Raw genomic sequence first — 12,644 nt, forward strand, 5'->3', positions numbered from 1 at the left:
AGCACGTTATGATAGCCTAGCCACGTGGCACAATATGTTTTCCGTTCTTATTTTTACTTTTCTAATTAATGGAATTTTATATGAGCCTCAACTTATACACGATTTTCAAAATATATAAGAAAATTATACAACTGTTAATAAAAAAATACTGAAAAAAAACAAACCAAATCTGGTAGGATTTTCTTGTGATGGCAGATAGTGTATGTGAGAGCAAGGAACGACAACTCTGTGTGGAGATTGGTTAAATCTATGTAACCAGACCACATCTAGCGTTAACAGTGTGGCTATTTGTATAAGGAACATACATTCACATGTTCTTACGACGGTATAGGTAAGCACAGACTCAATAAAAAATGTGATAATTATTTAACCAGAATCAATATTCGTTTTTCGTTGATATTTACGATTCAGGTAGCTTTTTTTGGCAAGAGTTTAACATGACCACCGACAATATTAACTGTCTTTGATAAAATGAATAACGTTATGAACTACACTTCAACACCGTTATTTCGAAGTCGCCGGGACCGTTAAAAAAACTTCGGATTAACGATAATTCGAAATAAACATTTGACCGAAGACTTCTTTGATTCTGTAAAAAAAACGTTGTGGAATTCGCATGGTTCGGCTACACGCTTACTGAAAAGCGTAAACTAGTCAGATAGCAATAGATTTCCACTTGTAACAAACGGAGGAATAAACGATTCTTTTTCTTGTTTCTATTTTTGTCTAATTACACAACATATAAAATAAAACGAATATCACAAATGATCAGACATACATACATATGAATACATTTTCGGAAATGAATTAACATTTTTTTTAACTAATACGCGATGTCTCTCTGAACACCGGCGTTCGCGCAGACGACAAAGGTGTAATTATCGGCTTTTGACGCGCCACGACAAAGGTGTGAAATTACGCTCAGTATTTTGCAGTTTTGACTTCGGATTAAAGATTGATAATTAGGTGCGAATTATAGTGTTGGGACCGACTGAATCACTTCGAATTAACGATTTCTTCGGTTTAACGAAGTTCGGATTAACAATGAAATTTTACATTAAACAAAGAAGAACCAAACTCGGGACCCGAAAAATACTTCGAAATAACGGTGACTTCGGATTATCGGTGTTCGAAATAACGGTGTTGAAGTGTATAAGGTCACATGTAGACATATCGATGTACAATAAGAGGCATAGAATGTGCGAGATATGTAATCAAAGTTGGAGAAGGAGATTATTAGATTAGCTTGAATGGACTTCAAATTTCTAAATGAATAGTTTGGTGACTCCGTCTGATATCAGCGACCACATGCCAAGTCGAAGTCTGCAACTTTTACGAATAAAACTTGTATTATCCAGATTTCGCTTACAACAATTACTACTACTACTTTTACTAATACTGCTACTTCTACTACTACTACTACTACTACTACTACTACTACTACTACTACTACTACTACTACTACTGCGACAACAACTACTACTACTACTACTACTACTTCTACTACTACTACTACTACTACTACTACTACTACTACTACTACTACTACTACTACTACTACTTCTACTACTACTACTACTACTACTACTACTACTACTACTACTACTACTACTACTACTACTACTTCTACTACTTCTACTACTACTACTACTACTACTACTACTACTACTACTACTACTACTACTACTACTACTACTACTACTACTACTACTACTACTACTACTACTACTACTACTACTACAACTACTACTACAACTACTACTACGGCTACTACTACAACAACTACTACTACTACTACTACTACAACTACTACTACTACTACTACTACTACTACTACTACTACTACTACTACTACTACTACTACTACTACTACTACTACTACTACTACTACTACTACTACTACTACTACTACTACTACTTACTACTACTACTACTACTACTACTACTACTACTTCTACTACTACTACTACTACTACTTCTTCTACTACTACTACTATTACTACTACTACTACTACTACTACTACTACTACTACTACTACTACTACTACTACTACTACTACTACTACTACTACTAGTACTACTACTACTACTACTACTACTACTACTACTACTACTACTACTACTACTACTACTACTACTACTACTACTACTACTACTACTGCTACTACTACTACTACTACTACTACTACTACTACTACTACTACTACTACTACTATATTTTATCTGAAAAAGTATTTTTTTATGATTGGGCATAACAACTATTGCATAAGCCTTCATGTGTGAATGCACATTGGACAGAGGGCAGATGTCCAACAAAAGATGAATGAATTTTATATTACATGGGATATAAGAAAGTTAGCGAGTCTAGTGCTAGATGTTGAGTAAGGTTATTCAAATGTGTTTCATCGTATGCCTTCTTCCGTGAAATACAGAAAATAACACTTAGCTGTATCTTGCATACGTGCAAGGTCACATGTAAGTGTTTAAATTCGCTTCTCAATTTTTGACTCATAGCGAATTCGTTGATTGAAGTAATATAGATACATAATTAAAGTCTGGGCCGATACTGTATCAGCAATTCTAACTCAAATCGTCCGTGATGATAACGTATCCAGCACGAGTAATAAATGCAATCTTAATGCTTTTGGTCTGTTATTTCGGCACTTGAAGAATTGAGGAATGGACAGGATTTTGTTCTGCGTTATGTTTGTCGCTTTGTGCTTTGTCATGACAGGTGGTGAGCATTGTTTTGTAGTTTCAATACAACATGGTACTGTATTATGAACATATGTATACGTAACATAATTTTTATTGATGTATACATGATTTATTTAGCGATGAATCGCCACAATATATATGGATTCATATAAAACATTCAATGTTAACATACACTAGACTCTAATTAACAAGAGAATGCTTATTTCAATGCAAATTAAACGCCTGTATACATTGTATTCAGTTGAAGGACTTGTTCACAGTTTCTGGCATTTTTTTAAAGTTGGTCTTTAAATGATTTCGATTAATAAATGTAACGGCGGTATTTAAGAGTATAGTATAATATAAGACAAAATATAACAAAAAAAAGTAAAAATGTTTACCCCACGTGGGCTCGAACAACCGACATTTGGATTAAGCTATTGCCGTAACAATCGGCCATCAACATTGATACATAACGTTATGCATTTTATGCTTTATATAAGCAATCCACGTATTGTTACAAAATATATTAAATTTATCAAATAAATAGAATTTCTAATGATGATTTTTCATAAACCAACATTTCTGAGTCTACGTCATTAGATTTATGTTGCACGCCGATGTACAGTGTTCTTTTATTGTTTCAATTTTTATCAAAAAGCTGGAAAATGGTCATTTCAACAATATGTGAATAAATCCTTTTAATTTCAAGTATTTCTCAAAGCGTATCTCAATCAACTTAGCCAATCAAACGTGAATAATAATATTATTTATAAACAATCGCAATGCGCATTTTCGATGCACGTGATTAGTATCTCGAGCGGTATTTTTTTCTATACATAGATGGTGAAGTCACTACGTTATTGTCACCTCTATACTAAGACGCATCACACCCCCCTGGTTTGGGGATTTATGATTCCGCCAAAGTAGTTCTGCGTAGGAATGAGAATGTTTATAATGAAAGAAAATCGTTATTTATCATATGTTTAAAATGGAATGTTGTTTAAAGAAGTGAAATTGTATTATGTTTAAACGTGATTTTGAATCTCTATTAAGACGGATAGCAATTATCAGAAGCATGATTTATCTGACCTACTTTTGCTTTCACTTTTCACTCGTAAAAGAAGTGCTGGCCACAATTCCTTTCGCGTTAGTACACAGGTCAGTAAGACCGGTGTGTACACAATGGTGGTATTTTGCGAAAGCATCATTACTTTGATGTAAAATATCGGATGTCAATAGAACACTTTCAGTGTGTCTTTATTTCAAAAGCAAAAGTTGTTTAATTAACTACACAAGTCAGATAAAATATCGATCTTAAACACACTTGAGATCATATCGGACTGCTGGAAGACCAACAGATCGACCGCGTTTCTCTACTATTCTCTCATCGTACCTTCTGTTTTTCAATTAACGTATTGCATAAACATCGAATTACAATGGATAAAATCTAAGAGTGTGGTATGATAAACAAAAAAACAGGTTACTATCCCATCGTTTTGTAATATATCAGGCTCGGCTCGAATAAAATAACGGCTCGGCAAGCCTCGCCGTTATATTATTCTAAGCTTCGTCTGATATATTACAAAACGATGACACAGTAACCTGTTATTCTCTATATAGCTCATGTGGACGGCGTCTTCTGCTATAAATGTGAAGAATATATTGGTAAACTTTGTAAGATTATGTTTTGTTATTAGTAATACACGTGTGCATTATTCATATAGATCCTGTGGACGGCGTCCGCTGCTATAAATGTGCAGAATCCGCAAACACATCTAATGCCTGTACTGATCCATTTAACCCGAAAGGACCTGGTGTCGAAATAGAGGACTGTCAGAAATGCTATCATTTTGTCAACAAGTTCTGTAAGTTTTTTATATTAACGAAATGAAAATAATATGATAATAAGTGTTACATAAATAACGTTCTAAAGCCTTTTCGATGGTAGTAAATCAATACAGGTAAGGACGTTATTGTACACAGAAATATTATCCCAATTCGCTTAAAAAATAGCAAAATAATTAAATGCATTTAATTTCTTGTTTAAATGAATGCGACATTTTTAAAACTGAATTATTGTCGTACACTTTTGTAATTTTGTGGCATTTTTTAAAAGCTTGATTTCGGTCAAAGCAGGCTTTAACTATTGATGCAACGTATAGTGATTTAACATGAATTATACAGCCTTATGTGTCAAATTACTTTTTATTGCTAGGATTATCGATGCAATATTCGCAGAAGTACAAAATACTTCTTTTGAACTGAAATATTCATAAATATCACGATTGGAATACATTTTATTTTCCGAATGTTTAACCCTATTAAACGATATGGCGCCACTTTTTTTTATTATTTTGATTATTAAGAGCATTAATATTAAAATCGGCAAAATTGCTCGGTCAGTCGACGATGAAAGCAATATCTCATTTCTGAAAGCTAGCATATAGTTTACTCTACCAAATGCAATAATTAAATTTTTGTTTTCTTACCCATCCATTTGTATTCTTGGTTAACAATGGTAACAAACAACAGAAAGTCAGTTTCACGTCTTCCCTATTTTGAGTTATACATTTAATAGTGTTTGACTTTAGAAGTAAACCAGCGAGGTAACACATCTCCGTAAAGATCAAGACGAGTAATATTCATGCATAAGATAGGCGTAAAGAGTAATCATGTGTGTTAAGAACTTGTCATTTAATGACGTCATTATAACAGGAAGGAACACAATTGCTGCGAAAACGTATTTTTAGCTGAGAAAAAAACTTATTTTGCGAAAATATTGAGCAATATTCGCCACAAAATAATGACGTCCGTTTTATATTTGTTCATTGTACGTACATGCATGTGATATAGCATATGTCGAAGTGTTTATGTTGTTTTAAATTTTATTAAATGTCATCGCTTAATATGTTCGCGTCTTTTATGACGTTTTAGGCCCGAATATTTTCTCATTGATGTTTACTGTAGAAATTAGATGAATAAATCAACACTCCAGCGCCATGTTCGATTTTAATGACTTTATTTAAAACGAAAAATATAAGGCGCTGCTTCTGACCCAACCATGCTCCTAAAAATGCAAATCTGTCAGCAGTAACCGTTGGAAGTGTGTTCTGAAAGTATGTATTTATAGGTATTGCATGTTGTCTTCTCTTACACTTCGAAATGTCAACAGCATTGATTTGGAAACATAGCCTGGAAAACCTGATGGCAGATTGATCGCGGAGCCCAGAATCAAATAAAACACGCTCTTGATTTTCAAATTACGTGGGTACCAGGATGACAAGTTCGGTTGTATGGCGGGTTAACTCAATACCCTTAAGACATGGTCTGATAGTCACCCTAGCCAAAGACGACTGAGGAAATACCAAAGCTATCATAAATAACTTGAAAGGCATTTTATTATTTCAATATTTTCGTATTTCATATTGAGGGACACTGGTTTTGTTTTTGTTGTTACCATATTTGTAACATGTGCTGCTATTAATTTTAACTTCTTTTTGATGATTTCATATGATAAAAAGTTGTATGACTGACTTTCAAATGTATTTAAAATTTAAAAAGGTAGTCTCTTTTCAGGCTAGTGAGATAGATGTAGTGAATTATTTTAATGATCATGTTCAAAATTTCAGGACTAAGCATTACATGAAGGATTTTACTATTTATGTGAAAATCTAACATTGATTTATAGCTTTTGGTAGAGGCTGCTCACCTTCCGATATATCGATCGACAACGGATGTGCAACGGACGAAGGTACAGATTGGTGTGTATGCAATGCGGATCTCTGTAACACCGCCTCGTCAAACAACTATTGGTCTACGCTTTTGTCAGTTGTCCTCGTATTGTTAATCTTTTTCAGTCTAGCATTTACATAAATTATTGAAAACCACTCAGCTTGTTGGTGTTCGTAGTAGTACATACTAAATACAGATACTTTCAAGTACACGTTTTGCATTATTAAAATGCATTGGTCATATTTATTATAACCCACAAAGCTTATCATAAATGGAAAATAAAACATGCTTATTTTGCTATAATTCAAATGTTGTTCTCTTCTTCTTCAATATATGAGTTAGAATATGAAACGATTGTCATTGTTGAAATGGTTTTGCAATTATTATCATTCTGAAATACATAATACAAAATTCATCTGGAGTCTTTGATTAACACCCAAATTTAGTCCATTATAAGGTCTTGCTATGAGTTGACCTTGTGACCTTGTTTTGGACCCAGTTTAACTTATTTCAATCTTAAAAACTGTATTTCCAAGAACAGTTTCATCTTGTTAAAAATAAAACCTATGTATCTTCAATGTTAACAAGGTTTGTTTAAGAAGATTGGTCCTAGTCGATTCGTTTTTAATTCAATGGGAGCCACATTTATACTTCGACAAGATATCAGCAAGATAAAATCTGAAATAAATTTATCATCGTTTGAATTAACGCATAAGAAGAAAATTATTTTTCCTTAATGCAATGTAATGAACGCTTGGGCGCACTAAAAGTGTGCACGAGGAAATCGAGTGTGTTAGCCGGTTTTCCGTCATTTAGCTTTAGAAAATCGAACTGCATAAACAAAGTTAACGTTTGTGTTTGCGTTCTTTTTTTAAAATTCTAATTACTATTATAGTGTGAATAAATTGTCGAACTTAATTAAGAATGTACGTATCGGTTAACTTAGAGATGAAAAACAAAAAAGCGTATATTTTATATGTGTATGAATGAACTATTTTTCACGTATATAACATTTATTTTGTGAATATGTATTTGTTGAATTATTATATCATTTTGATGTACGTCCTGTCTGACTCAGACAGTAGACTGTCCAGATGCTTTACCAAATACGGAAAATGTATTCAACATTATATAAGTCTTGTTTTGTTTATTTGCGATAAGTAAGAAAATACATTTTATTTATTTTGAGATTCGTTAAGTAGAGAGTGAGAGTACATTTTTGATATATAAGAAGTGAATTAAGTGGTATTTGAGGAACCGCTTTTCATCAGTATTGGCTGGCTTTAAGATAACTATCGAGGTTTGTTTCTCAGATTTTGACCCTCTCTTGACATCTTCTTTGGGCTTCATAATCCAGGCAATCCATTCTTTGATTGTTGCCAAGCCGAGGAATGCGACGTGTAATAGTTACTGGGGTCGTTTTTACGCATTTCTGTTTTAATGTCTCAGACATTTCATGGTAAGTGACGATGCTGTATATAAAATACTAATAATGGCATCGAGATACCTGTGCACATTTCGGCTCCTTAGAAATCACAGTAGTTCAAACTACGGCTGTGACGAAACAACATGTCTGAATAAATTTATGGGTATTGCAAGTCAAAAAATGTATCCATTTATTTAATAAGGTAGGTCAAATACTGTTTACTAATTCAACGCGAAAGTGTTAGACAGCCGACAAAAGCATAATATAACTAGACGAGATATATGAAAAATACCACAATACAAACAAACAGTGCATTACTAAAATTGGTAACCCTTTACAAAGTAAGTAGAATTAATGTTTATAAGTATTGTTCTTAATTGAACACCAACTGCAATTAAAACTTAATTAACGTCCAAAGTCCGTTACCATTTGGGCTTTTTAAACCATAATATTTAGTGATTTAATCACTCACAGAGTCATTCCCCTTCAGGATTCAATAACAACCGAGCCATTTACGAATGGCTTCCATATGACTACGATCGAGACTTTTACGCCACGGATGAAAACACCGGAGACCTTTACGTTTTGGTTTCAAAAGTTCACCAAAATCCTTTACATTTTGGATTTAATTACTCACTAAACCTTTTTTTAATAAATAACAGTCATTTCCTTGATATATAAAACTTAGCTCAGTCAATAGAGCTTTAACAGTTCTTCGAAAGTAAGAGAAACTTTAACAAATTAAAATATAAATCAACCAATAGAGCTATGAATGAAGCTTCACAAATTTGTTATATCGTATTCATCAGGTTACAGGCCCAACATTTTTAAGGACAGACAGAGAGACAGAGCGAGCGACTTACATATGTAATCGTGAAACCGCCATTGCATTTTTATGACAACAGTTAACACATATTTAGCAGCTGTGCGTATAATAATAACATGCTAGATGGTCTGTCTCGAAAATGTGCGCAGTTTCATTGCATAATACACCTTAACCAGCAGGTAGTGTGTAGCCATATGAGGAACATTACACATTTGGGTATAACATTGTATAATTGAAAAGGTGCTTCGTGCTTAACAACCATGTTTAAATTTGTTAAAGATGCTAGCACTGGCAAGGATACATTTATAATTCAATACAAGCACTTACACACTTTGTTTAAAGAAAACCATTCCCAGTTGTTTATTCATCAATTGCCATTGTTTAATAAACACAACGTACATTCTTACATGTTTACATGTGTTTTTTACATTAATTAAATCTGTAAGTTCGCAGTTGGTGGTAATAATTATTTAATCACATAACATAGGTAACGCAACACATATCGAATCATTCTCTGAACGGATATTTAATCGGCAAAATATGATTCGAAATAAGTGAGTAAGTTTAGTGATTGTAATCTTTTGAACACATATGTTCGTATGCTGCGTTCCTTTAAGACTTATGTCATTTTTGAATGATTGTATCTTACTCTCTTACATTTTGTTTATCAGACTATGTTAAAACTACATATCATCTGTTTTATCGTACAGAAGAAGAGACTATTTTGTACAAACGTTTTGTTTCTCGTTCTAATTGTCAGTAGCTTGCAGTGATATCACTTATAAACAGTTTCTAAATACAATCAAAAAGCTTTGCTTTTGTAATTTAATTTTCGTGGTAATTTCGACTTCAATCCGAAAGAGAAACTTATAATTTACGCAACTCAAGTGTTTGTTACTTGCCTTCTCTACATGACCTCGTATTGAGATCTCCCACTTGCAGCTGAGACTATAGTTTTATTTTGGATGTAGATGGGACCTTGACCTTTCACCCCACGACTCAATAATGAAATCCAATACAAGTCAATATCTACCTTACTTCTACAGTTTGACAAGTCAGTGCAATACGGACCGGAGGTCAATTCCAGGGCATGCTCTTCTTTTTATTAAACCTTACATAGTCAACGTGGTGTCGGTGGCATGTTGTCCGCTTGTCCTGAGAGAATATTCTCAATATCTTACCGACGCACTTTCAATTGTCTCTTATTAGACTATTACTTTTGGTGCAAGAGATCTTAATATAATGGTATACAATATAAGCAAAAAACAACCAAATATAAAACCTTGACAGAAAGGACGTTTCACGTTTTCTTATGCTTATTCATTTTGGTAACTTTGACCTTTACCCAAATGTTCACAAGGCTGGACTGGATTCTCATTTTTTCATGACCTACTAACCTATTACATTACAGGATATAAACTTAAAGAATAATTATCCGAGCAACCGTTTATAATACATGTACATTGTATATGCTTTGATCACATTATGATCAGTTTAACTATAACTTTGACCCGTTGTCACTTAAGTCAAGTAAGTTCCACTAGAGGTATAGCCAACAAGCTGGTGCAATACTTATATTGCACAAAGGTTAGGTGCTTATCTCTCGAAAAAGATTTACCCTTCCAACATACCGATGGACATACAGACATTTACATCGTTGAAGGTGCCATTAATTAGATTAGTAGATGATACATATCTTTATTTCAGCAATATTATTTTTTATGTTTCGTGAAACACTGCAATAACCAAGTGTATACATGCTTGATAACAGATTAACGTACATCATACTTCCCTGATTACAAATGAATAGCGCTAATCGAGTTTACTAGTGACGTCACGTGCACGTGCAAAATTTAGACTCCGTCTACTAATTGACAATACGTATTTTTTTTTCAAACATTTATGTTGGTGTCATTTCTTGTTTTACTGATAGTGAAGCACGCATGCGTCTGGACGAAACAACATAAAATATTATTCCTAATGAATGATAGTCATACACCATTTTCAAGACTATTTATTTTCTCAAAAAATAGTAATATTCTTTTTCAATCTTACTATTCCCAAAAACATAATGAATACCAAATGAGATAAATGTACATTAATTTTATTCGTGTGTTGCACACATTCCCCAATTAGAGGTAGCATGTAAACTATTTTACGAAAATACTATCGTAAATATCCAACATGTATATAAAACCAAAGTTATTCACGAAAAATACTTCCAGATTTGCAAAATTGTCAGCAATACAAGAATCCACAATCGATTATGTGTTTGTGTTAAGACATGCCTGAGGTTGCATTATGTAAGGATCTGGGTTGTGTCCCAACACATCTACCTAATTTAATTTACTTGACTCGGCAAAGCACGGATGACTTTTGAATTCGTACCATCCACCGTGCTTACTGGAAAGCCCAACATCTATCCCTATTCAAGAGGCTTTAGTTACAGCTGCCTATCCCACAAGACCCTTAGAGCTCCACCTACCAAATGCAAGCTTCCAGTGATAAAGACTTCAACAGATTTTTATCATAATTCTCAGACGCTTGATGGGTAAATTTGTATACATCATCATTACTGTTTCTCCTCTGACTTAATTTAACACTATTGGTTGCTACTATGTCTGAGATACAGGTTCAATTGATACCTTACTCAATTTCTGAGTCCCCATTCATACACAATTCGGAATCAAATATTACTGTCTACCCTGTTCTTGTCCCATTTTCGTTTGCATATCCATGTAATCCACTCCGAATGGACGAGAACATATGAGACTGACATTCAATTTTGCTTTTTGTGCTTGGATGGTTTCCAAGGTTATCCTTCTTCATGTCGTTACTGCTGCATATATTCAGCTGTTCGTCAAAAGTCTCTGTATTGGTGACACAGCGCTTTCTTTGGTGATTGTATTGTTTGTTTGATCTGAAAATATGTGCAAACGCGAAAGTGTTAACTGACACAATAAACAATAAAAAAGACACTTCTACTAAACCAATTCAAGTCATTTCCATCTTTTAAACTCCTTCAAATATTATTTCAATGACTGATAAGGCCACTACAAATCGATTTGTTGGTCGTCGGATTTGCCGCACCTATTTTTTCCAAATGGATTTTTTTTTTATATATTTTGTTTACCGCTCGCACTCAATTTTGTGTCCTTCTGTAACCATAGCGCATGTTTTTTTTTCTTTTTCTCAGCATCTACTGCAAGGAGTTTCATGAAACTAAACGTAAATGGTGATCTTTAAGCCTGAATAATTAAATTACTGATTAAATTACTTCACACCTGTTCATAGATATTTTACAACCAATATACGGATTGTATTTTTGAGAATTTTTTTTTTTATTTGAATTGTCAATTTCCTTAAGGTATTGCATTAACAATTGTGCATTCTTTACATTAAGTTCTTTCTGTCTTTTGATCAAAGTAGATTGTTTTTCACATATATGTTATAATAAAAAAAGTTAAACTGGTTGCCCATTTATGCTTGGCCTACTGGTTTGGTTACCGCCCTTATATTGATATGTATAAAAGAGATTTAACATGATGATGTACAGATGGGAGACTGAAGATGGTGATGTACAAGTACCTTTTTTGACTTAGAGTCTGTTGTGATGTTTTAAAAAAGTCATAGAATACAGGGCCGGTTTAATTAAGCTGTTTTGGGGCCCAAGGCTGTACATGTTTCGGGGACCCCCTTCGCTCTGGTCCCCTTCTGTATATTGAAAATCATACTTGATACTTCAACTACAAAGATAAAAAAACGTGCATATATATATATATATATATATATATATATATATATATATATATCAAAACAAGTTAAACAATATATAACTATTTTATTAACTGCATTTAACACACGTGTTACATGTAACAGATTCCAGCCTAAAAGTCTCTTCTACGACACTTAAGCTGACCAACGTCATCGATCCGCTGTGTGAAGTGTAGTTCTCGGAGG

At 33.5% G+C, this 12,644-nt stretch overlaps 1 long non-coding RNA gene across 1 annotated transcript; it reads left to right on the forward strand.

Annotated features, from left to right (window-relative positions):
- The first annotated feature begins 2,588 nt into the window (after positions 1 to 2,588).
- On the forward strand, positions 2,589 to 6,735 carry LOC127839084 (uncharacterized). Its single transcript, XR_008030144.1, has 3 exons — positions 2,589 to 2,737; positions 4,425 to 4,565; positions 6,389 to 6,735. It is a non-coding gene; the product is annotated as an uncharacterized LOC127839084 (long non-coding RNA).
- Positions 6,736 to 12,644: the final 5,909 nt, after the last annotated feature.

The sequence above is a fragment of the Dreissena polymorpha genome, chromosome 7, assembly GCF_020536995.1.
Source record: "Dreissena polymorpha isolate Duluth1 chromosome 7, UMN_Dpol_1.0, whole genome shotgun sequence".
In the NCBI taxonomy this organism is placed as follows: Eukaryota; Metazoa; Mollusca; class Bivalvia; order Myida; family Dreissenidae; genus Dreissena; species Dreissena polymorpha.